The sequence below is a fragment of the Balearica regulorum genome, chromosome 2, assembly GCF_011004875.1.
Source record: "Balearica regulorum gibbericeps isolate bBalReg1 chromosome 2, bBalReg1.pri, whole genome shotgun sequence".
Lineage (NCBI taxonomy): Eukaryota > Metazoa > Chordata > Aves > Gruiformes > Gruidae > Balearica > Balearica regulorum.
Window position 1 is genome coordinate 79,711,543 of NC_046185.1, and position 27,094 is coordinate 79,738,636.

Below are 27,094 nucleotides of genomic sequence, written 5' to 3' on the forward strand. Positions count from 1 at the left end.
AAAAGTTCACATCTGAAAATGAAAAGCATAAAATAGTCTTGTAATAATTTCAGAACACCTACACTCTTCAGAGCAATATTGTAAATGTACTGCACACAAAAACTCCAATGGAGTTTGTGAAAATAATTGCATATGCAAGTATTTCAGAATAAGACCGAAAGTACTCAAAACAAATACAATACTAATGAATAAGTATACAAAAAGAAAGTTTTTTGTCATTTCCAAATAAACACAAAATTACTGTCTTTATCTCACAGAGTTGATTGTATTTTATTACAAGGCAACTCTTACTAACCCATTATTCTTAAAAATCACTAACTAGTGCCTTAATCTTCAATTAGTCCTTCCAAAGGACTATTTCCAGAACAAAAGGTTCCTCCCAGCACTTTGCTGTATCAGAAGCTGGCTCGTGTACCAACACGAAGCTCCTGTTTTAAAAATATCCCTATAACGTAGAATTTTGCAGAGATATGTAAAAGCTGTTGAAGTCAGGCCACTTCCATGCCACGGTGCAAGACTGCAAACAGCTTTTGCTGCCACATCTAAGCCAGGAAAGAAGCAAAGACAGAGGGTTGGTAACACTGTAAGCATGTTGCCACAAAGTTAGAGCACCTCAGTCTGTAGGTAGTTAGGATTGTTTAGCAAGTAGTGAAGGTATGAATTTGGGGGGATTTTTTGAAAAATATCCAGGCATGGTTTTGCTCACACTTGCTATCTATCCCCATGCTCTCCAGGAATCCAGTTTTCAGCTAGACAATTCTCTAAAAAAACGGGAGAATGAAATTTTGTTATTAACACTTGGTGTCAACAAAGGTAGAAGAAACTTAGGCAAGAGCACAACATAAGATCATGATTTTTGATTTCCCTCTTGGGGGGGGGGGGGGGGGGGGGGGGGGAACAAAACCCAACCAAACCAACTTTGCTGCAAAGCATGAGAGAGGGTGGGACTCCATAATTCAGAAGAGAAGCCAAATATAAACAAAGGAAGCTGATACTTCAGAGGATTAGATTACAGCCTCAGTTCAAAACCATTAGAGTAATGAAGATATCTATGAAGAGAAATGTACGTGCTTGTTTATTTTTATTACCTCTTGTAAAGGCTGCTTGGATTTGTTTAGCTTTAGTTATCATGGTCTCTAAAGACACAAGTTTCAAAACAGAGCACCTACAAGACCGAATCCGTAGATCGGAGTAGAGCATACTTCACTTACTGCAGTCTCCCATTTCTGCGACGATCCCGATGGTTTCCCGCAGCTGAGCCACAAGGTCCGACTCCCACGGAGACGCTGCAGGAGGTACAGCCGGAGCACGCCGTGCGGGACACGTCGGGGCTGGCGCAGGGAAACCTACCCACCCCCCGAGAGCACGGCTGCTCGGAGGCTGCAGCGAAACATTTCACTAGAAAAGCTCAGAGCTGACATAAAACAGCAACCGTATGTGCGCAAGTGAGGAGTGAATACAGTATCCAAAGCTGCCTGTAGACCAGTGTCTGCACAGAACTACCCTCAGTTTGTTATGATTAGTAGGTATCACCGTTTGCCGATTGCCTACAGAAAACACTGGTAGTTGGAACCCACCTTTGTATTACTAAATCCATCAGCAGAACTGGGCACCAGTATTGACGGTTGCAGCAGAGAAAGAACAGGTAAGTAACCAAGTTTCAGTCACCAATAATGAAAAAAAAAAGAAATGAAACTATGAATCTTAAAGATAAATTCTATTTACAAACTATTTGCATCTGAATAATCTGACATAAGCACTAGAGGAGGCAGGGGGTGGGGAGTTCTTAATTTCCTTTGTTTTATAAGGAAAAGCATTCTAAAACTTACATGTGATTTATGCTCTGTCCTCCTGATGATCTACTGGATGCTCATGCTAAAAAAGAGGTTTAATCTACAGCCACATTCTTTTTATAGCATCTGCAGGTTTTGTTCCAGGACAAGTGCCAGTAGCTAATGATCCTCCTGTTATCGATTCTCCCTAGATGGGATGAAAACTCCATTTTCCTGGTCTTGACATGCAAAGACCCCGTCTTGCTTATTACAAATATATATGTATTCAAATAGGAAGGCATTTAACAGGAACAGGACCATCAGTATGGCCAAACATGAAATCCACTTTTGGCACAGGGATTTTGTAAGCAACCCTTGCCACCTCGCCACTACTGTAAATGCTCAAAATCCTCTGGCTACAGGAATTCTGCAAGAAAGGATTTGTACGTGGGACACATCTGCCTTAGTGTGGAATTGCTTTTAATCACAAAGTAATTTTCTGTATCTAAAGAAAAGGAACCAGGTAATAGCACACATGTACAGATGAAACATATGAGGTTAGTTGGGGGGGAAAAAAAAAAAAAAAGGCATACCATGATCCCTCTGCCAGTCATGATTTTTTTCACCATTTCCTTACCAACAACAGAAGTGACCAGTTCAGATGACAAGCCAGGATACATTTGAGGAGTTCAGAACTCATGTATTCTGGTCAGAATTGGGCATCACCCCTTGGGTGCTCAGTCCAAGACACCATGGACGAGTACATTTCCTTACATCTAAACCACAGGCCACAGAAGTCAAACAGTTCAGAAAATTTCACAAAGACTTGATTAGGAGGACTTTCAGGGACATGAGACCTGTTAGGTGGTAAATTAAAGACAAGGGGTGTCTCATCTAAGAAGCTGGACAAGTTCTTTGAGATAGTATGAAAAATCCCTCTCCCCACTTGACAGTGAGGTGGAAACTCTGAATCCATGTTACACTTCCCACCCCCAGTAACAATGCTGAAGTAAGAAAAGAAGCCCAGCCTTTTAAGAGCATAGTTAGCTTCATCAAAGAGGTATTTAACAGAAACTTTAGATGTCCTATTGTCCCACTACACATCAACTTTTTTTTTTTTTTTTACATATTCTGGAGGAACAGATACTTACATAGGAGTCCCATTCTGCATAGCTGTTAGAAAACATACACAATTCATCTCACTCTCCTTTTCATTATTAATTGTTAGACTTCTAACTCAAGGATATCTTTATCTTACCCCAGTACCAATCTGATTAATGGACACGAACCTTTCACCTTTCAATTACACAGTAAATTTTGACTGCTTCATGAAACTGATTAAGCCTGTCATATCCTTGCCCATAGATAACATAAAACTTGTGTTCAGTACAGAATCAATTATCTTTGACCGATGAAGGAGGCATTCTTCCTTGTTGGGTTGGATTTTTTTCCTTTCCATTATTTTTTTATACCTACCAAGTCCTCTTAGCTGAGGTCTTTTCACTGCAAGAACAGTGAAAAGTGAATTGTGAAACTATCGATCTCACGCTTTCAAGATGTTAGTCTTGGATTAATTCTCTATAGGATGTGTAGGACAAGTACTAAAAGTCCTCAAGAATACAAAGTTTCTAAAGTTGACATATTTCATAAAATGTGCTAGAAAAGGCTAAATGCAAACAAACATGGGTTGAACATGGGTGGTTGACCAGACGATCTCCATCAGTCCCAACCAACCTACACTCGGCGATTCTGTGCTGGTGACAAAAAATAGGCAGCACCCACCTGGGGCATGGGGAGCAACCAAAGCGGCACTGGGAAATACTGGCAATACAGAGGGGAAGCACTGCCCGGCATTCTTTCCCTGTGTATTTACATCCTTGTCTAAAAGACCAATTTAGGAGTAGTAGGATAGCCTAAAGAAACATTTTTTGTTCTCTGTTCTGTTAAGCTGGTTTCCAAAAGAGCTGGAACCATCAGCTTTGAATAAGCAATGCACGCTCTGCAGCTTCTATGGGCAAGTGGCTACATTTACTTTAAACACACTGTTAAAACACAAACAATCATGAGTTATTTGGCAAGCAGAATACAGTTCCTTTCACTACTGGATATCAAATGTCAAAAAGATCCCATAGAGCCAAAACAATGAAAACAAATTTTAGAAAGAAAAAGATCTTCTAATGCCATCAAGAGCATAAAGATCTAAAGATAAACTCAGATGATATTATCACACACAAGACTTGAAGCAGAAACATTTCCAGTCAGCTCCTTTTCCAAAAGGCCACTCATGCAAAAACATTCTCCTTTTTCTTTCTGTTCTTTTTCTCTTCATAAAATACATCTCTGTTTGGGGAAGTGGAAACTTTCAAATGCACAGATGTTTGGGATTGCACACCAGCAGCCTGCTGGGAACCATTAATGGTGTAGACAGTAAAGTTATTCAATCATCTATAAGTCACTTTTCAAAACTGTTGCCCTCAGTCAAAGGGGTGATTAATGGCGTCCAGCAATGACACAGATTACCCCCTGCCCATGCAAGCTCTTTGATTTTAACGCAGTTAAACTACTGAAGTAAACAAACCAATTTGGGTGTTCAACTAGCTCTTTGTCTCATTAAAAATTATTTGACTAGACTAGTGGTAAAAGAATATTGCATATGTCCCCAAATTCAATTTGGCATTCTGTAATCATAGCAGCAATTACATTTGCAAAAAGTGAAGAAATTAACAGTGGCAGAAAATGGTCAACCTTTCATTAGGGATTTTCGTGTGCAATGAAATTAATATTTTCTAATCACCACGGTACAGCAAGCATGCTTCTGTATGTTTCAAAGAGGCCAGCAGCAACTGCAGTCGCCAGCCAAAAGTCTCAGCAAGCATTTGCAAATTTGCTGTTCAAAACCAAACAGCACTCTACCAATCCAACTAGGATTTCTGCAAACTGCAAGTCCAGCATCCCTCAAGGATGTCTTCTGCAGCCTGGTTTCAACCTGCATTTGGCACTTCATGTCGGGACAAGTTTTCCTTCCCTCTCTCATACAACCAAGATGATGAGCATGAATGCAGCGAGTTGAATTATCAAGGCGGAGGCATCTTGTTTCTTTATTTAAATGTCAGGTGCCCCATAATGATTTGAGTTTAGTGTTCTTGCAGTAGAAAATTTGAACTCACAATACCTGTGAGTGAGTATACGGCTACCTTCGCGCTCCGCGCGCACTCAATGACGGAGACAACTACCACAGAAGCCACGGAGAGAAGCCGGCTGGTTTGTACCCGGAGAAGCGCTTCGGCAAAGCTGAAGGGAAACCGCTGCCCGAGGAGTCCCGGAGGGACTCTCACTCTGGGCATGACCTGATGATCGCTTTAATTCCTTTTAAAGTGATGCAACAGGACTGTGCCTCGGAGCTATTTATGGAGCTAACACCGCTGGCTCACTGTGAAGTCCCCACGGGCTCCTGGCCCCCGCGACGCAGGTAGCCCAGGGGCTGGCTGCAGCGCTGGCCGCGATACGGCTCCCTGCGCCTCTGCAGGGCCACACCGCAGCCTCAGGGGCCATTTCCAGCACATCTGCATCACCTTCCCGGTGTTCGCCATTGTCCTAACGTTGTCTGCTGCTATCGTTACCGCAGAGTACGGAAAGAAAAAAGAAAAAAAATTAGAAGTCCTCACGTAAAGCGGAGCTGACAGCATGCCATCCTTGGTTTTAGAAAATGTTGCTGGCCACGTATTTCACAATACATCAAAGATTGCTTTCAAACCTTCAGACAGTTATCCGAGTCTCATTTTTCATCACATTCCTCCCAACAAATTAATACCAGCCTTCCGCATCTTACAACTGAGAACTACGTATCCGTTTCCCACACATCCTGATCAGCCTCTTTGCTCTGAACTCACTCCAAACCCATCTCCTAACACCCTGCTACTTCCTGACCACTCTTCTCAACCTTCCTTTTATCCTGCTCACACATCTTTTTTAGCATCTATTCTACACATACCCACAGCACTGTAACCTGATAGTAACTTTGTAAAACCGGCTTAAATTCAACAAAACACAATATATGGCAGGGAGGATTATTTTCCTTTGGCAGCATGACACAATCAGCATCCACAAAGTATACTAATAAATACAGTTTCCAGATCAACACAAATAATACAATTCACACACACATAGATCTGATGAGCATTTTGATCTCCCAGTGCCAGGTGGCACAGGACTTCTAAGTAGATGATGTTATTGTCTGGTAAATTTACCAAGGAGGGGCACAATCTAAGAGACTGAAAGCACACAAAAAAAAAAAAGGAAGCTTAGCAAATAAGGGCAGCATCTTATTTTGTTTATCAACACCTAATTTAAAGGGGGAAAAACAGAAGGCTCCATCCATGTCATCCTCAGAACAGATTTAATCCATAACAAAAAGCCCAAAGGTTTGGTCCAGCTGGTACTGTTATACAGCATTAGAAAGCAAATTTTTGCCACCACTCCCAACTTTCACATCATGTACTCTGAAACATGGGAGAACTTACCATCCCCAGACTGTAAAAGTCAATATAAAATAACTGTAAGTTATCCAAGTCTCTTTTAACTCACTTATAACTCTCTAATCTACCAACTCTCTGGGTGTATTTAATATGCAAAGAAACTTGCAAGTTTCTAAGGAAAAATAATCATACATTTTCAGCAAGACATATCTTTGTGTTGCTTTGGTTCCAAACACAAAGTGAAATATAAGAAAATTATATCGACTTGCTAATGTATTACAAAAAGAGTTTAGATTTTTACAGTATGCTTCCTTTTTAGCTTTTAGGTTTTGTGTCCCACTTTCTGGTCTATTAAAAGAATTCTTTGCTTTTTAATTTTAATTATCTTCTCTTTACCCTTTCTTCATTTCATAGTTGACAGGATATTATTACTCCTTATGGAGAATGCTCTTTGATAAATACGACCACTACTTTAAAGATGCATTTAATTCCCCTTATTCACTTCCTCACCTTGAAGCAGTTTGCCATTGAGCACCTACTCTTTTGAAGGAGTTTCATACATAAATCAAACTTCAAGAATCAAAACCAGAGCATTAATTGTTACCATAAAACCTGAACTTTGCTATGCAATGAAGCTACAGCTATTGAAATTTAAAAATCTGAAGTCAGCGTTAATGGAATTCTGTGTCACTTCCATTACAACTTTCTTATTTGACCTCTGCAAAACGTCTCTTGGTTTAATGCAAAGGACAAAGTAGAAGAGGCACGCAGCCGTTTTAGTTGAGATTTCTTTGTTAAAGCTGTTCTTACCGCTAGCAGATGTGGCTTCTTATAGCTTCATCTTGAATGATGTTTTCTCAGATAAAAATCTTCTCCAGTCTGTTACCTGTCCACAAAAGTTGAGAAATTTCATTGTTTTCAATTATGTTTTGCAGAAAGTGGGTAAGGGTGATCTGACAGCGTCAAGATAACAGAAGAGTGTTTAGAAGTCAATAAATGTTGTTAATGATTTCTATGTCTGATAGCTAAAATTCCAATTTTAGCTTCCTAGCAGAGTCAGGAGACTGCAATGAACTCAGTAAGGCATCAGATAAAGAAAAAAAGCACCCTACTGCTCAGTCAATAACCACCCTGAAATTATAAAAGCAGAAAGACATGCCGTTTTCAGGAGACAGTCCAGGTGTTAATAATACAAGGAAATAGCTTAAAACACAGCTTGCTCTTCTCTCCCCCACCTTTTTTCTTTTTTAAATAAAAGCTTGCTTTTCTCCCGGCAGTGTTTACATATAGCTCAGGCAGTGAGTTCTTACAACATCTTGCATTTTCAAATGTCATTCAAGCTGTTTGTCAATCTGTCCTAAAATGTCACGTCGTAAAGAACTAGTCATGTTTTCTACTTCTCATGCAAGGCTCCAGTTGACACTTAAACAAGTAAGATGGAGGATTTTTTTCCCCATACCTAAAGAAACTTTATCTAAAATTAGTGTTAAAACTAATAACGATATGGGAATAATTTATTTCTGTGAAGTTCAAATCCTTTCATAAAAAGGGATGAACCATCCCAGCCACACACGTGGCTTGTTCACAGAGATGACTCAAGAACGCTTTGGTCCCGCAGGATGCTTTTACCGAGAAGCACAGGAGCTGAGGGGCAGGGGAAGGAGAGAGTGCAGAAATGAGCTCTGCCTTCAAGAGTTGTCACCAGCCCTCCACAGCTAGGCCAGCACAATCGTATTTGAAATGGGCATTAAATCGGTCATTTTCAGGGAGGTGGCTGGGGGTGGGTTGTTTTGGGGATTTTGTCATTGTTGGTTTGTGGGGGTTTTTAAATACGTTTTTGAAAACAATCAGAACTTTTTATAGAAGAAAGACTGGAGAAACCAAAGTTCTTCTGAATTAATCTATTTTAAATTGTGGTCTTCAACTATTTCTGTTGTTGTCCAGATAAACCCTAGAACACCATCAGGATTTTTTCTTTGTCAGAGTATTAGTGGCTCATATATGCTTACTTAAAAAAAAAAAAAAATTAAGTTCACTAAACTTGGATATAATTGACCTATTTACCTATATAGCACCTTCCATTGAAGCAGTCTGAACTCCTTTACAAAAGGTTTTGCGAACAGCATGTACAAATTAATTTCTCCCCCTAGACAGGAGAAAGGAATTATAGGCCTGTATTTTTTTAATCTAGTATATGTTATTTCTTTATTTATATGCCTTTATTATAGGTATCATGCTAAGATAATAACCATAACTTCACTGAATCCCACGACACAGTATTCAGCTTTCCCAAATTTCATCCTGTACTATACACTTTCTTAGAAGGTTCTTTTTGATGCTTGCATTTACTGCTTCCCTGCAGGTGAAGAACGAGAAACACGTACACAGAAAATTCACCTGGAAAGTAAACCAGATCTGCAGAACTCATCTCCGCTTCAAGCTAACGCACTAAGTTTCATTGTGGCTGATGCTCTTGTAATACCACTCACTTCCACGGCAGTACGGCTTTAACCTCTGCTCCTCCGAGATGCAAATAAGAAACCAAGATCCTTGTGGCACTGAACCATACTACAGGTGTGTTAAGGTCAGGTTTATTTTGGTGGGCAAAAGCCCACATTTCTTCCCGAGACCACTTACTTATTTAGTGTTCCCACAATGCCAAGGACTTATAACTAAAATAAAAATCAAAACTTGCTTAAGCCACTGAGCTTTAGGGTTTACTGAGCTGTAGTACTTCAATTTCCACAATGATATGAAGCATTTGAAACTTAGTATTTCATACATGAAGAGGAACCAGAGAAGTTGGTTGTTCAGAAGTACATGTGCTGGCCATTCCACCTCCAAACCCCTTCCCTAAGGGCTGCTTTGTGAAGGCAGAAAAAGGAGAAAAGAGAGTAACTATCCTGAAGACCCACCTTCTGAAATGCTGTCTCATAATGCCAGGAGAGAGAAGAAATGCAATCACTTAAAAATACCTTTATTAAACATGTCATATGTGTGTGTCCCCCGCCGCCTCAGCTTTCAAAGCACGAGTGCCACTCAGATTCCATCACCTGCCTCTAACCCCCTATGGCAAATAAACAGTAAAAGCCTCTGCCATGAATCTTTGGACAAATTATTCTTCTGCCTTACCCACTGTACCTGTTGTATCTCCACTTCTGTACACGTGACTAGCTTTCTCTTTACTGTAAGAGTGATTGTTACATCTAAAAATTCAACCTCTTCATCCCAGCATTACCTAAACTCTTAGAAGTGATACTAAATGAAAATATTTGACATAAGGATGAAGACATTTTTTATCCTGCAAGAAGTTGTTAAAATGCTCACAACTATTCAATGACAAAGAATTATAAGAATCTATGCTTTAAAAAAAATGTGTGAGCAAAGCAATAAAGATCCACAGACAAATCTGAAAACATAGAAGTATCTCACCTTACTTAAAAATCATGTTTTTAAAAGCCAGAAGCAGTCTTTTTTAGTGATAATCTCAAAAAAAAAAAAAAAAACCTGTTTGAATTTTAAAAAAATATGGTCATACATAGTTAAAACGTAACAAATAAACATTCATTTTTTTCCTAGCTATTTGTCCTCTAAGAGAATATTTACACATACACAGAGTTCTGTTGTCTCTCTTGCATCCCCCTCCACAGACACACAGACTCTCATATTGAGAGAAAGCGAAACAAACATACGCTTTTGTTGGCACTCTCTGAAAACAAACACAACAACTAACACCTATACTCAATAAATAAGTCATAAGAAAATCCTATCTTATTTCTGAAACAGGTCAGTCCAATGGCTTTTAAAGAAACCTCCTGCCCATAGTCCTTAAAAAGCCTATGTCCCTCTATTTTTCCAGAAAGGGGGAGAAGAGGGCAGGATAATAGAAAGAAAAAGTCAGTACAGACTTTCCCCATACAACTAATCAGAACCTACTGTAATCTGCGTAAATATTCAAGCAATTAATCAAACCATAATACCCAAGTTCTGTTCTTCCTCAAGCTTCACATTCCCCTGCGACAGGGGATAGCACTCTTCCTCAAGCTTATTTGGCCAAACTCTATTGGAATGCTACAAATAAAATAGTATAATGTGAAATAAACCACTCTCAATCCCGCCAGCTGACTGTGTGTTTATATACACTATCAGAAATAAGTCAGGATCTACTTATAGTCCCAGCTGAAGTCAGCTGGAATTGTGCCGACTTCCATTCACGCAGGACCACGCTAAATGTCCTTGGCCAAGACTTTGTTTTAATACCTGTGAAACACATTGCAGATTTTGATGCCATATGAAAAACAACAGTAATAACAGTAAGTCAGCCTTGCATAAAACCATAAAAATGTTTAAAATAAATATGTTCAGACCTGCTTCAATAACAAAGGATGCTGAATACTATTTAGTGCTTGTGACCACCTGCAGTATCCTATCCAGGATGCAATGCTAATTTTAGATTTCTGGATGAATGCCCACTATAGAATATGCTATTTTTACTAAGTTCTGACATGCCCATCCAATGGCACATCTCCACTTCTAAAGTGGTACTGTAAGGCTATTAAAGCTTCCAGTTACCACTTGGCTGAAACTGCAAACTACTACAAAGATCTTTCACAAAACTCTTCTTCATATTCTGATTGAATTCACACAATAGAACTTATGAATAAAACCAAAATAAATACCTGGAAACAGTATAATTAGAAGAGATGGGCTGTGGTGTGTATTAGTCTTTCCTCCTCTTTCTCATCAAAACCCAAAATAACAGGATTTTACATATATTACTGGAACTTTCAGTTCAGAAAAATCATACAGAAATAGTGTTCACCTTCTACGCAGACTCTTCCAGGCATCTATACTATACTGACCACACCTGCCTCTGTCTTATTGGGTAGGAAAATAGAATCAAAAACATAACAAACAGACTCGATGTGGAACATAGCAACACATTTATCACCATAACATGGATGCTGGGGTTCGCTATTCAATTTAGACCTGTAAGTCACTTGAATACAATGGACAATTTAGGTTTACACAAGAGTTTATACTACAGAGTTGCTGCCTAGTTTTCCCAAGGAGATATTTTTAACCAAGGCACAGGGTCAGCAAGTTTGGAATGAGCTTTAGCAAGTAGGGTTTAAGATTTCTACCTTTTTACTCACATGCGCTTCTTCCCTTACCTGGCACATTTCAACAGGTAGACTGAGACTGTTCCAGGAGCCGCCTTCCGTTATGACAGATTTTAATACATTTTTAATCATAGAGATTTTAATGTGAGCATGGTATTTGGCATGCATCCTGAAGCAAACAATAAGACGTATCTTCTGCCAAAATCTCCAGTGAAGACAATCCCAATAGTTAGGGGGAAATGTCAGCCAGAAATAGTTACATGAAGCATAAAACCCCCCTGAGAAGGTAAAAGTCTTTATTTATTAAATTAAATGCAAATTTTTCACTCTAATACTTCTGACCTGTTTTTGTGGATTTTCTCAGGTATCCTTAATTAAACTCAGTCATCAACACCAACTTTGTTCAAAAGAGCAATTAATGAATATGGCACAGAAGCCGCTTAGCCCTGGAGGAGTCTCTGACATTTGTTCATCGTGAAGACTGTTCATTAATTGTTCCCTTTGTTCTAAGACTCTTAATGATATTTTTGACACAACACTACAAGTCATTGTGACTTATTCCTCACAGCTAGAGACATCTGCGCTGTGTTAGGTTAATAAAACTACCTCTGAAAGATTTTCAAGAAGATATTTAAAGACATAGGGGGGAAAAAGGTCTAGATGTGCTCACAGTGGAATAAAGAAGCCATATTGAAATTCTTACTATTATCTCCAAGCACACTTTGTATTACAGATAATTTAAGCAAATGTGTTGTGTTCCATATTCGTCATAATTATTGGAACTCAGGCAGAAGTCTGCCATGCTATTACAACCTATTAGAATTGTGCTCCCACGCCAAACTGAACCGTAATGCTTCATAGGTCTTCTGTTGAACATAAGTTCTCAGACAACTGAGAGGACTGATTTTTGATTGCTTCAGTAAAAAAAAAAAAAAAAAAACCAAACAAAAAAACCCCATTGGTTTGGGTTTTGTTGTTGGTTTGGTTTTTTTTTAAAAAAAAAAGGCAATAAAAGATGGAGAGTAAAGAGCCTGGCTTCTTCCTCTGAGGAACCTCACTGAAGCAAAGATCTCTCCAAGAGTTAAAAAAAAGGTTGTTATTTCACACTTACTTCTGGAACTCAAAAGAGATAAGCAAAGCCATCCCATAAATTAAAGCACATACTCAGTGTGCACTTTATAGGTTTGAAAAATTAACTTGTTTATCTCCATAACACATCCACAGTATCACATCATCCATAGTAGAGTTCTACTGCAAAGCACATCATAATTGACAGAAGAAACACAAAGCAAATAACAAAAAAGCTGCATGGAAAGTTCGTACCTGAAGAACAGCTGAAAGCCCTGTAGATCCACAGACCTTTGACACACAAATGAAAACAGTGTCCACCCTCAGAGCTGGTGACATTACTCCAATTATCCTGAGCCAGTTTTCCAACTTGAGATTCAGCTTCTGTAATTCACATTATATAGCAACTCCTTCTGCCTGCCAATTATTTACATTAACAGAGCCATCAAGTTTCATGCAGTTATATGTGTGAGAAACTCTACGTTAAGCATTTCATTCGCTAATTGTATGCCTCTAAGTACTTAAGAAAAGTAGTGCAGCAGCAGCAGATATGGTTAGCTGGAACCTTGTTTCTTACTCTAGTCCCAAAGGGGTCAGGCAAGCCGAAGGGGGTAACGCTGTGAGCCCGAGCGGGGTGCCGGTGAGCAATGGCAGAGAGAAGGAAGAAAGGTTTTCACAATTTTGCAATTGCCCATATCCAGTCTCCTAGCTCCCACCACATTGTTCTCCTACAACACATGGGCTCTGGTTTCCTCTGAAGCTTTTCATTCCCACTCATCCAAAACATCCTCTCCCACCTCCTATTTCTACCAGCTGTTTCTCCCCTCTTGCCCATTACCTACCTCATTATCTTCACTCCTTAAATGATGCATTAAAAATAAATAAATAAATAAAACCACCCACTCATGCAACAGCAGCTGCCCTTCTCCGTACTGAGCTTCAGGACACAGAGCAGCAGGAAAAAAACCAGACAGCCGCCTGGGTGCCGGCAGGCTCCTGCCAGCCCAAGCACCCCTGCTTGCCCAGGGTCCAGGAGCTGCGATAGTCGGCCCGGGCTATGGGAATGCAGGAAAGGTGACCTGCGCCTCTTAGATGCGATAGAGGTAACACGACGCTTCCGATGGCTAACGGAAGGCCGAGTTTGCACATGGCTTGCTCACAGAAACAGTTTTACCTGCTGGGATGCCATCTTGGCTGACTTACTAGAGAGTTAAAGCAGAAAAGAATGATTCCACCTAGATAAAAAATTCACAACAGGCTCTCATCCTTGACAAATTACTCACAGAGGGATCAGCAAACTACGCCAGCACTGCCATTCACACCTTTTTATTTAGATGCACAAAAGAATCACTTGAGTTTCTAGAGGATCATTTGTTCATCAATACGTTCACACATTTATAACTTATTAGCAGAATGCAGGAGTATCCTGGCCTGTCTTACACCTTAGGCATCATCCTGCACATGACAGATCTAGCAGAATTTAGTCAAATTACTAAACAATAAAGCAAGAGATATTCTGGTTTTTTTGCCTTAAAACGTACACAGAGGAAAAAGGAACTCAACAGAGCATAAGAACTCATTTTATTAGCACTGCTATACTAAAAGGTAGATAACAAACCCTGTAGAACATTTATTTCCAAATTTGTTTGGACCGTGAAGCGGTGCTAATGTCAACCCTCAGTATTGCACCCCCCTCCTTCATTAGCATTAAACAACCTAACCTTTAATTGAGAACCCAACAAAAGCAACATACTATTGCACGTTATCTCAAATAACATATTAGGACCTATTGATCCCACTTTTGGAACTACAGCTGCAGTTTGAGAGAATGGAAGGGGAAATAATGCGAAGGATTCAGAAATTATAACAACTGTACTTGAATCTTATATAATACATGGCTTTAATCACAGCCTGCAGCAAGAGTGCATGGCGATATATACTATCAAATCAGAGGCAAACTATGAGGAAGCACTTGCACTCACAAAGTGTTCATGAGCTTTCAGAAAAGTATATTAAAACGTCAAACTTCCATATACATTCTTATTACTGTAGTCCAACAAGCCTGTCCATGTTTCTGGTCCATCTAAATTAACATAACATTGTAAGTTACTGAAATTCTAGTGATTCAATTGTATCTTCTGAATCCAGTCAAATCACATCATGACCTCTGCCTTTAAAAGATCCCACTATAGCCACTGTGAAGGATTAATTTAAATTACATTTCTTTTATTCATTTTTTTCACTCTCAAGTAAAGGTTGCTCCATTCTTCCCTGCAGTCCAGCTTGCCAGAACAAAGTTAAGAAGTTTATGAATTTTACATATTACACATAATCAATATTTGATGCCAACATTTCTTTGCTCTTCAAAGAGATGAGCTCTTCAGAGCTCAAAATAAAACTATCAACTATCAGAACTGTGTCCTGATCTCGACTTCAATTCACTTTATCTTCTGGCATGGCCTTGTGCACTAACCACTGGACTGAAGCTGATAAGTTCTTCTCAGCAGAAAGGTCTCTCCGTCCTTACACTATTATTTTGTCTGTCTGGGATGCTACAGCAGCATTTTGACTAAACAAAGGGAGCACATTATCCAGCCAGTACCACTTTTTGACAAACTGGAATAGACTATAAGAATGTGTGTGTGAATGCACATGTGTGCATGTACAGTGAGAAAAAAAGCATACACACATGCACCTATGCACCCCTTATATATACATATATCTATAAAAACTGGAAGACAAGGTTAATTTTGACCATGCATACAGTAAACCAGGAAACATTTATAAATGCTGTTTGCAAACAGTTCTTCAAGAAGTTACAACTGTCATGGATACATTTTATAATTAATATAGAGCTTTTAAATTATACATAGGTTTTACTGTCAGTAGGGAGCATTACTATGGTCCAGTCATCTAACCAGAATTTTAGTCACTGATCTCCACCCAACAATTCCTTCACAGAAGCTATTGCTCAAATAAGTTTTGCCTATCATAGCCTACATTTAATTCTAATACATTCGTCACACATTACTAATCTATCAACACCTAGTTTTACTACACAGATGCGTTATACTTGATCTTTCTTTGATGTTTCAGAACCTTGAGCAAACCAAACAGGTGACCTGCAGGATACGGACAGCTTCTAGTCAACAGAAAGGCGAGAGGAAGGCAGTTAGCTAGCATCCCCAGCTTCCCTCATGGCACAATGCATATGACACCAGAAATCTCACTGTTTTGATGGTTCCGCACACAGTGACACACACCCTTCGCTTCACATGCTGAGCTGTAGCAGAATGCGCTGGGAGTGATGATACCAGACAAACAAGCATGGACTTCTCTGTGTGAACGGATATCCCGTCCATAGACGCCTTGGGGCAAGGATGCTATATTTCCAATCAGTTTTGAATGGTCGGGTCTACCACCAGAAAAACTGATAATGGAAAACTGATGCAACAGCTTTCTCTGCTGATGATCTCCTGGCACCAAGGGATAAGGAGTACAGTTATCAGCCTAAATGCTCTTAAAATGGTGAAAATATTGTGGGAACTACTGCAGCAAAAAGAAGCTAAATGAAACAACATTTCAGAAGAAGATACTAATAGTTTATATACCAGTTGTCATTCCTAAGGCTGAACAGATTATCAGTTAGGTCTGCTCATCGCTTCCTCCCTGATTAGCTGCCTACAAGAGCAATTCCAAACTCTTTTCAGTCACAGTATGACATGTAAACCTGAACAATATATTACTGTCTTGTTAACCCAAACCCTTATGACTCGGTCACAAAAGTAAGGCTCCCATAAGCGCTCCAGTTCACATAAGTCTAATGCTTGTACGACTAGTAACACAATGATGGAAGTCAACCCAGATGCTATCATGAAGTCAAAGGGTTTGGGTTTTTTTTTTTTCTTCTTCTTAATGTTTTGGGACACAGGGTGGCATCAGAAGTACCTAAAAGAAAACATGAATGATATTCAGGAACAGTCACGCAGTTTTTCCTAAGATTGATCGCTCCAGTTATCAACTATCTATAGATATTAATACAAACACTCATAGAAACACTGTTCTTCATACGAAGATTGATTTGTGGTAAATAATTTTTATGTGGAAGCAAGAATATTGAACACTTATACATAATTTCTTACAAGGCTTAGAAAGATTCAGTCCCCAAATAAGCAAGAAGGAAACAAGGGACTCGAACGTGCCATAAAGCGACACTTCCCACATTGCAGCAAGGGGAGACAAGCACCTGGTTTGGCAAGAAGTGAACCAAATCTGCTGGTTAAACCCAGAAATCTCCAGATCCTCAGGTTTCATTTGTAATTGAGTTCTCTAGACCTGATCTATGGCTACAACTAAACCTTTGAAGGTGCCAGCGTGTGCAGAGACCTGGGAACAAGCGCAGTGTTAACTGCTCTGCTCACTTCCAATGGCAGTGTTGGCATTGTTAGCAATTTGGGGCTTATAAAAAAGGTCAAGCTTGATGAGAATAGCAGGAAAAAAAAACCTTCTCTTTTAAAGGACTTTTTTTATGGGGAATGCTAAATTAACAAATACATGCTATTATGAAGCAGGCCTGATTTCTACAAACAATTCACAGTAGATCAAAAAGGTAAGTTAAGCACATGAGTTGTTCCTCACAAACAGAGCTCCCTATATTTGCAGTTATGCAATTCTTATATTTCATCTTATAAAAATATTAGTGATATGCCTCTGCAGCCAACTAGTTCTCTTTTTTAACCTTCTGGAAAAAAACCAATTACAACAGAGCATCTCTACAACTGAAGCGGAAGGACAAGCTTTGTCAACAGTCATCCTATAAAAAGACTAACGTGTGTTTTCCCAAGAGGCAGATAGCCCATTGCAAGCAATGCGTTCACATGGGTACTCAAAGGAAAATAACACATTTGCTCAAGTTATTTTAAGAGCACTTTATGATTATGTGTTTGAGAGACAAATATAAAGACTCAAGTTAAATATCAGAATTAAGTGTTTACCTCTAGTTCAAGACTATTTTTCTTCAAACCTCGATACCGATCTCATTGGCCTTCAGATAAAATAAATTTGCAAAACAATTTTCCCTGCTAGTTATAGATAAGTGAGCAAAAATGGAATTTTCTAATAAAAGCTAGTTGCAAACTCACTTATAGAAAGGATACTGAAGGAAGAAAACAAGTCCCTCCGCCTACACCGTTAATTTAATTTAAAACAACAGACAACAACAGCAAAAAGAACAGTGATTCAGATGTAGAGTCTGGATCTCTCTTTTTACTGCTGCCAGGTACTTTTTTTTTTTTTTTTTTTTTTGGTACCAGCAGTTAAAGGATGATGCCCAAGCTGCACCAGTTTGTCTTCAATATTAAAGACTTATCAAATGCTTCAGGTAAGGAATGTAACACTATGCACTCAGGAAAGCAATAGAACATATATTGGAAATGCTTGCAATTCTCTTGGACAATTCAAGCGAGCCTGCGGACTCTGACGAAGCTTTATGACAGAATTACATCACTTGTACAAGTCTCCAGGGCCTGAGGTAATGGCATTTTAGGACTAATACCCACATTTGTTAAGAGAAGCTTTTCTCCTCACAAACACCAACTTCATCTTTCGCATGTCTCTAGATCGGTACGCGTGAACTCATGCTTTTGGCAAACTGATGCAGAACTGTTATGTCATTTTATGCTATCAATTCCAACAGCATGTATCAGAATCCATTATCATTTTTCAATAGAGTAAGGTCTGACAGACAAGCTCTGGAAGACTGAGTTCCAGTTTTTAGCAGGTTATTACCCTGAATTTCCCCACTGCCTGGCACACTCAAGGGCAATGCAACGAGGCGTTGCCTCTCAGGTACCTCGGTCCTCAGCACACGCGTTCAGACCGCTGGTGAAGACGGGCATACATCTGTGCCTCAGTCCACCTGCAACCTCCACAAGAGCGCCTGTTGCTTCTTACAAAACTAACATAACAAAAAGCTATATGAACACACTTTAAACCACTGAGGCAAAATCCACCAGAGCTCTTCTGCCAATGCTAAATTTCGTTGTTATTTGAGGGACTAATCAGAACTTTTATCTGCAGACCTCCTCTCCCCTCCTTCCTCACCTGATAGTACTCATTGCACACCTGCAGCTACACTGAGACCAGTGCCTATGGGGCCTTACTGGGATCAGTTGGCATGGGTACTTCAAAGACAAAAAGTGTTTTTAAGAGGACCAGTTCCCTCATACTGTTTACAGTATTGCTTCACATGAAGAGTAACACTGGCACAACTAAGAGGACCCAGTAGACAACTGACTGACATAAAGACTCAAAATGGCCAAGGAGGGACAAACTACAACACACTCTGACTGTCACGGCATCCTCCACCTATATCTGCCTGCCTTCGGGGAACACAGAATGCAGGGACTTTCAGGTCACAAAGAAAAGCTTTTCTTAGAGGACAAGAATTAAGGGGTTTTCTGGTTGGTTGGTTGAGGTTTTTTGAAGTATTTTATCAAGTGAGAGTCAGAATATGGATTTGCAGTGTCAGAAAGAGATGCAACAGACAACAACACTACCAACATCATCTTTAGCTACTTCAGCATCGCAGCTAGTTCATAAGGCGTGTAAGAGTCACTAGATTCTTGGAATACCCCACGCTGATATGCCTTGAAGAGCACTATCAGCAAACGGTCTGCTCTATTCCCTTCCAAAGCTCGAATCCCATCTTTTGGCTAAACTATGAGTCCCGTGTTGCATTACTGGGTAATACAACATCAGACGCCAGTAGCAATTTTCCACACTTACTCTCTCCTAGACATTCTTATTAAGTATTTCAATATCATTGCTTACATTTAAACAGTAACAAGGAAAAGCATGCACTGGAACGAAAAAAGCTAGACAAAAATTAGAATACACACACGCCCACTGTTTTTGATGATAAAATCTAATAACCATATAACCCTAGTGCAAGTACGGAATAAGAAAGCAAACAAGACATAACAGAAGAGGCCATCAACAACCAAACTCAGATTAAGTAACATACCAGCCTGACTGACTGCGGACGATCCCTTTTCACAGCCTCCAACTTTGGCTTAGTAAAGAGACCCTAAAACTTTGCCAGACTGAGAGACACAAGGCAATACACGTGACCTGTCCTTCCGTAACTGGCAAGGCCAGGAGTTTTCCTCAAGTACTCAACAATTTCACTTCTATCGGACCAGGTCAACAGAAAGGGCTTCATCCCATATGTTTTCTCCCATACCAAAGCCGTTTCAGCAGTGCTCCTAGGGTACACTGCATAATGCGAATGTTAGCGGGCTTCCATTGAAACGAGGTCACTGAAATGATCCAAATTATGAAAATACACACACAAAAGAAACCGCAGCAGGAATTTCTGAAGTGACTTTATGCTGAAGAAAACACAGTGCAGAACCACCACCTAAACCTTTTTAAAACCACAACACAAATACTCATTTGCATACCTTTGTCTGCAGAGTTCACCAAGAACAGAAATGAATGGTTCAGTAACAATCTTACTGTGGCTTAGAACAGGGCCCAAAATTATTAATATACTCTCTCTCTAGCTACAGAGGTCTTATAGTTAACTTTACATTAAGCATTCTTGATTCTTACTTAAACCTAAGTCTAACCAGAAAGCACATTTCAATAGCGGTCTGGGTTTCCACCTAGACTATCCATTTGGAGAAGGTTTAAATCATGATTTATTTATTAGTTAAATCAAATGTAAATAAATAAATTTAATAAATAAGAAGACACATTTACAAAGCAATTCACCTGCAACAGCAGAGAAAGGAGCTCAATTTTGAAATTCAGAGAAGGGGTGCAAAAAAGAAGGTGGGAAAAATCACAATTTGCAGTATGGCCCATCCCTTCAGGCCATCCAATTCATGTTATAAGCCAATCCTGCAGCCATCACGTATGCTCTAATTCATTCATCACATGTATTTAGTAAAGCCTAAGAAAGCATCCCCATGTTAATAGATAAAGAGGACAGCAACAGGCTGCATTTCTGCATTCTGAAAGTTATAATTTCTGCAAGCTTCTTCTAAACCAAACACACACTGCTAAGTGGTTGCATGTTGCTGTTCATCTAGCAAGGAGTTAATTAGATGCCAACGATTCAGAGCTAATCAATCAACATTCTCCAAGTGAAATAGTATTTCCATTACTGGAGTTAGTAGCCATGAAAAGGTTGACCAGTTCTGTCAGAAATGAAGATACAACAATTCTAAGGTATACTGGAGCTCAGGGATACATCCTGACTTTAAAAATTGGACAAGGAATGAAAATCTTTATTGCCTTGCTATCTATCACACAACAAATTTTGTAACACAGATAAGCTAATTGGAGATAAGTTTGGAAATGATAGAGTAGCTGACATGTTACACAGCATTTAAACTTTTTCTAAAACAAATTGTTCAAACTGTTTGAGAAGAAAAGATAAGTTTTAACAGTTAAAATTCAAGAATTTCACCTGCAAAGGCCTCAGTGCAGACTACACATCAATCCCAGATTTCTGCTATCACTGGCGAACATCAGCTCCTTTGTGAAGTTGCCTGGCTTTCTAACATACACTGGGGACACAGTACAGATTTCTTCCCAAAAGATCCCCAAATAGAGATTCATTTTATTTATGTATATATATATACACACACAAAAATAACGAGTATGGAGATAAAGAGTTGATTTATACAGCAGACAATTGGATTGCATCAAAATACCTTAGGGAACACACAAATTTGAGAATAGATGCACGAACAAATCCACTAAATTACAAAAGATTTACATGCTTTATACTTTGGAATATACATCCTAGCGGGGAAAAAAAAAAAGTCAAAAATGAGATACTAATTAGACTGCAGTTTTAGGGTCATTAACTTGGTTTACATTTGCTACCTTCCTGGCAAATGTTAAGCAAATGTGCTATACTTAGATGGAACCTGGCAAATTTCTTAAATAAATAATCAGACACATTTAGGAAGCAAACTAAAATAAAAGCTCCAACCTTATTTGGAAACAGTTTTCTGTTTTAACAACAACAGAGTTAACAGCAAACTGAAATCAACCGCACAGTTCAAGCTGTGATGCTCCCCAGGTTTCGGTGAGAATTGCAGATAGCAGACTGCCACCTGCCTTTCACAGGTCACAGCTGCAATGCTGCAGCCTGGAAATTAAAACTAGCCTACCGCCAACAGTTGCCAAACATATCTCAAATGGGTCAGTTTGAAAAATGTTTATAGTGTTTGACAAAAAAAAAAACAACAAAAAAACAAACACTCATGCTTTTGAATCAGTTACAGATTTATGAAACACATTAGTAAAGAGCAAGTGTATAGTCTGTAACTTAAAACTGTTTCTGAACAGGAATGTATACACATGCCAAAGAGGATAAAGGGATGATAATGAAGAGAAACAGACTGATTAACAATAATTTGGAGAACCTAGCACTGACAAGAACCCCCATTAAACATCTCCAATAAATGATGTTACAGACAATGAGAAGTTCCTCAGTGCTGCTTCCTATAATCACAGCTGCAGCAATACCAATTCGTCTGAGGAGCTGTAGTAACTTTAGAACATACATTACCAAACATCAAGATCATATCAAAATTTTATAAACTAGATGTTAAACCTAGAGCTAACTCATGTTTCACCGCTATTCAGAAGTCAGTCATCACCACACATTACCGAATTACTAGATACTGCTCTTTATGTTAAGTAACACAGTATCGGATTACACACACCCTCCCCCCCACTATAAACCGATAGCAGTGCTAGTACACACCTACTATCAACTGATAGTACTATCAGCTATATCATATCAACGTGTCCTACAGCACAGAAACAACCCCCAGCCAGCACTCGGAGCGATGCAGCCCCTGCAGAGCAGAGGGCAGAAAGGGGCCTGTCTGCTCCCGGCTCAGCCCAGGAGCTCAGCTGCTCCCTCGGCTGAATTCCTTCACACAACCTCTAACACACAAACTGAACTTTGCAGGAGGCTTATGTTGTATTTCTGCAGCTCAGGGCTTGTAGCATACAGTTTACTCACTGGAAAGTAATGAACTTCATTCAGACTGCATTGTACTTGTACAGGACTACATCAACAGAAGTTAGAATCCACGTGGTTTCCCTAGGTAGCTGGGGAAAAAACAAAACAAAAAAAAAACCCCAAAACACCACCACACAACTCTTTTTTCTGAAAACAGCAGCAACGCATAGTTACCACCCTTTGCATCTCTGCCCAACAGGAAATGAGTCCAACAAACCTGATATAACCAAAGTTTATGGGTCATTACAAAGTGCACAAGCACTCCTACTAACTCTAAGTATTTTAAGAAAACAGCACTGGTTAAAGATTAAAAGAAATGAGATACTACAAATATTAATCCTTCAGCTTTCTCAACCAAAACAAAGCTGTTACAACATCCTAAGGAGTAAGCAGTACAACTTAAAAGCAAGTGTTTACACTACTTAGTTCAAAACAACCTCTCAAACAGAAAAGTAAACTGCCACCCTCCAGAGCAAAATCTTATCTCTCAGCAGGGCTCCTCACAGCTGTTCTGCATTAAAATGAGAAAATGAGATGAATCCATTAGTAAATGTAATAAAGTTAGATTATCAGTACCTGCCGGAGGGGAAGGTGGGAACACAGCACAAAATACAGAAGTCTACCAAAATCTTTATCTAGACTAAGCAAAGTACTTAAGGCCATACCTCAGCCTTTCAAGGCAGCAACACACTTTTTGATTGAGTACGCATCATACACATGACATCACCACGTTTGACAATTCTTAGTAAATCAAACTTTGCTAAACTGAGTCAGAGTCTTACTCACCTAACAACCAGAAGATGCTGAAACTGTTAGAACTAAGATTAGAGTACGATTTCCATTATGAAAAATTCTAATTTAACAGCGCTCTAGCTGGGCTAGCATCGTACTAGCCTTTCACGCAAAAAAATTCAAACTAAGAGCGGTTAGGCAGCTTTCAGAAAATACGGCCTTCAAATGCACTACTTTAGGGCTGCCGGAGCACGCTATTACTACAGCCACAGTTTTTAGTTTTAGGATCTTTTGCTTAGCTGTAATCTTGCAAATTCTAACCAGCTTCACAAGGGTGCGTGTGTATGCACGCACAGACCTCTCCTGCCCGGTTTGCTGAAGGAATGGATGCACTGACAGCTCCCCCAGCCCTGCTGCCCCCCAGGAATAATCCCGGGCAGATTATCGTTGCGTCAATCTGCCCTGCACACTTAGCATCTGGAATGATACAACAAACCCTAACAGCCGTCATTTATCCGGTAAGCAATCCTCACAAAAAAAGACGGATTAATACAACAGACCGAGGTGTTTCCTTCTGCGTCGTTGCGGAACGGTAACTCAAACTCCACAATTCAGAAAAACGCCAAAATACGGTCACACCACAGACCGAAGCCAGCCCAGTTAAATAACAGCGACAATAAAAGCACATTGGGACTTCAAACCGTGCTGCACTGAACCCTCCCCCCCCCCCCCCCCCCCCCGTTCCTCAGACAACTGCCGGTGCCCTTCACGCCGCTTCTCTTCTGCTCCCACCAGAAGAAGAGGCAGAGCAAACTTCACTCGCCGAAGTGTGACAAAACCCCTCCAAAACGTTTCGGAGCCACCGACTGCCCACCCGGCAGCCAGGACTCAGCGATCGCAACGCACCTCACGCTCCCGGGCGAGAAAACCCACCCGGGGGTGCGACCCCGGGGGCAGGAGCGGCGCGGGCGGGGGGGGAACAGTTCTGGTTTCAGCCCCGTTGGAGATAGGGCTGCCTGCCCGGCTGGTTTTTCTTTTCCCGAGCAAACAGCACCGTCTTCGGGGAGAACGACCGCACGTTTTGAAAGGCTCAGTGGACTTTCGGGGGTGGGGCCGGGCAGTGCCCGAGGAGGGCTCCGACCGCCGGCAGCGCTCCCCGCCACCCGTCCCCGGCGGCACCGCCGCTCCGCCTCGCTCCCAGCTCCCCCTGCCGGCACCCTGCCGCTGCGGCGGCCCAGACCCCGGCCGGCCTCCTCTGCACCCTCCCCCGGGGCGCCCCGGCGGAGCCAGCGGCACAGCCCCGCGGAGCGCAGGCGAGACGGCCCCGGGGAGGGAGAGGGCGGCCGGGGACGCGCCATCCCCGCGGCTCTCCGAAAGCCCCGCCGCCCCCATCCCGAGCACCGCGCGGGGGGGCAGAGGGGCCCGGAGGGGGTTACCTGGAGGCGCCGTAGGGCTGCACGGCGCAGGCGGGCGCTGATGCCCCGCTCCCCGGCGCGGCCCTGCCGCCTCACGCCGCCATGGCCGCAGCCTCGCCCCGCGCAGCCCCGCCGAGCCGCCCGCGTTCCGCTCGCTCCCACCAAGTTTGCGGCGCGGCAGCTGCGCGCCTCGCCCGCCGACCCTCCGCGCCTCGCCCGCCGGCCGGCCGGACCGACCCAGCGCCCCGCCGCGGTGGCGGAGCAGCGGCAGCCGGAGCGGCTGCGACGGCCGCCCGTCCCCGGCGATGCGCGGGTCGCCGCGCAGCCCGCACCGACGCTGCCCCGGGCTGGGGTGATCTCGCATTACTCCCTTCCCTCCACCGCGCTCCCCCCACCGGGCCAGCCGAGAAGTTGCAACTGGTTTGAGATATTTGTGCTTGGGGTTCGGTTTGGGGTTTTTTAATTTTATTTTTTTTTATATATTTTTTTTTTGTTTACTTACCGCAGCCCAAAAAGCATGACCTGAGGCTTCTCCTCACGATCAGATCTGAGCAGAGGCGCCCCAGTGCCAGTACAACTAAGCACAACAAATCCTGGCCAGCTGCAGCAGCGGCAGCGGGAGGGAGGCAGAGCCTAGGGGCAGCTCCGCGGGTGCCGGGGTCCGCAGGGGGTCCCGCGGGATGGGAGGGCGCGGCACTCCCGGTTGGTGCCCGGGGCTCCGTGTCTCCCCGCCGAACGGGGCTCCGGGGCCGGGGGAGGCGCCGCGGAAGCCGGGGTGCCGCAGGTAGAGGAGGCGAAAGGGAACAGGGCGCCAGCGGCTGCTAGGGCTGCCCCGGGGCGGGAGGGACACGGGAGCGCCCCGGGAGCAGCCGCCTAGAGCCGAGGCTGCGCGCCGCCGGTTCTCCGCTCCCGCCGCCGGCTCCCCGCTCCCCCGCACACCCCCTCCCCCCCACCCGCCGGGAGCCGGCGAACCAAAGCCCAGCGTCCCGGCCCCGGGCCTCCGGGGGCCGGTGCGGAACCGCGTAGGCAGCGGGAGCCGCGCACCGGCGGCCCCGTCCCGCTGCGGGGGTGAGCGGCCACCCCCGCGCTGCTCGGCGCGGGCGGGCGGGGGAGCACGGCGCTGACATTTTTGTGACCACGTAAAAGCCTGCGGCCAGTCCCTCTCCGCCCCCTCCCCTCCCTCTACGGCACGGATCGACGTGTCAGCCCCGAAAGTTTATTTTTAGGCCCTGGGAGAGTTCCCTATAAAGGTCCCGTGGCGTGAGTGGGGCGGTGAGACGTGGCACGGCGGGGCTGGCGGCCGAGGCACGCAAGCATCTTCCCCAGGTACGTACTCTTGCATTTCCGCGCTCACCGTATTTTCGACGCATGCTTTTGTGTTTAGCCAGCCCATCTGTATTAAACCAGGAGGTTGTTTTTGTTCGTACACGTAATGAATTCCAGTAAAGTTTAGTTTGTTGGGTTTTTTTTTTTTTTTCCCCTCTTATGGCAGCATTTGCACGTTTCTACTACAGCAGAAACGACTTGCGTTGTTTGCACAAGACTAAAAGCACTGAGAGTTTATTAGAACAAACAAAACCATGGAATTGATCCCTGCTAGAGTAATCCTATGAAAATACACTCAATTAAAACAACTAGAATCAAAACTTATCTGCAAGCCAAAATGTTGCAAATCCAAATTGTCTGAAACATCCAGCTCAAGGGAGAATGTTACTTTGGCTATGTTGTAAAAAAAACTTGTTCAAGGAGAAACATTGATGAAAGTTTGAAATTATCATTAAAAATGAAGCTCTGGAATTTGGAACATTCTTTCTGATTGCTTCTTGGTAATAAAAAAAAAAAAAAAAAACAAAAAACAACCAAAACCCTACCAAAAAACCCCACCAAACAACAAAGCCACAAAAGCAAATACTAAAGGCCAAACTTTTTTTCCATTACAGTCATGCAACCCTGACAGTCAAGGATGTTTCCTTATTTATAACAATATAGTCTTCTAAGACACCAATGTAATGTATATTTATGTACGATCACTTTCCTGTGAAATTTCCTCATCTCCAGAAAATGCTTGTATAGAAAATAATCTATTTTACACCTAAAAATTGCCATCAAAGTAACTGCAGATATAGGATGATTCATATATATATACACCCTGTATACTTGTTTGGAGTATTTTTAAGATGTATCTGTGCACATCAGCAAGTCCCATGCTTTGTACGTATCTCCACCTATTACAACAACTTCAGAATTTTTAAAGAGGAAATATACTTGTTTTTCCAACTGCTGGGAAAAAAACCCCAAGCATCCATACTTTATCTATGAAAAGTAAGCACTGTGTATGTAAAACCGATGGCCAGTAAAAAAAAAAAAAAAAAAAAAAAAAGTTTAGGACCTGGAGTGATGTACATTTTAGCCTCTAGCAATTCCTCTGCAGTTTGGCTATGAAACAATGGGGCACATA

The 27,094-nt window shown here is 41.8% G+C and overlaps 1 protein-coding gene across 14 annotated transcripts in view; it reads right to left on the reverse strand.

Moving 5' to 3' along the window:
* SEMA5A (semaphorin 5A) overlaps positions 1 to 25,487 on the reverse strand; it is a 353,459-nt gene extending 327,972 nt beyond the window's left edge. Inside the window, exons 1-2 of one of the 14 annotated variants that reach the window (XM_075744788.1) lie at positions 24,658 to 25,104; positions 7,058 to 7,133 (exon numbers count right to left, since the gene is read on the reverse strand). The gene's annotated coding sequence lies outside the window, so the exon portion shown is untranslated. Of the gene's footprint in view, positions 1 to 1,211; positions 1,638 to 7,057; positions 7,134 to 23,781; positions 24,505 to 24,657; positions 25,106 to 25,138 lie in introns of those variants that run through there. The other 13 variants (XM_075744787.1, XM_075744794.1, XM_075744789.1 and 10 more) reach the window with 13 other exon arrangements.
* Between the last annotated feature and the right edge of the window lie 1,607 nt (positions 25,488 to 27,094).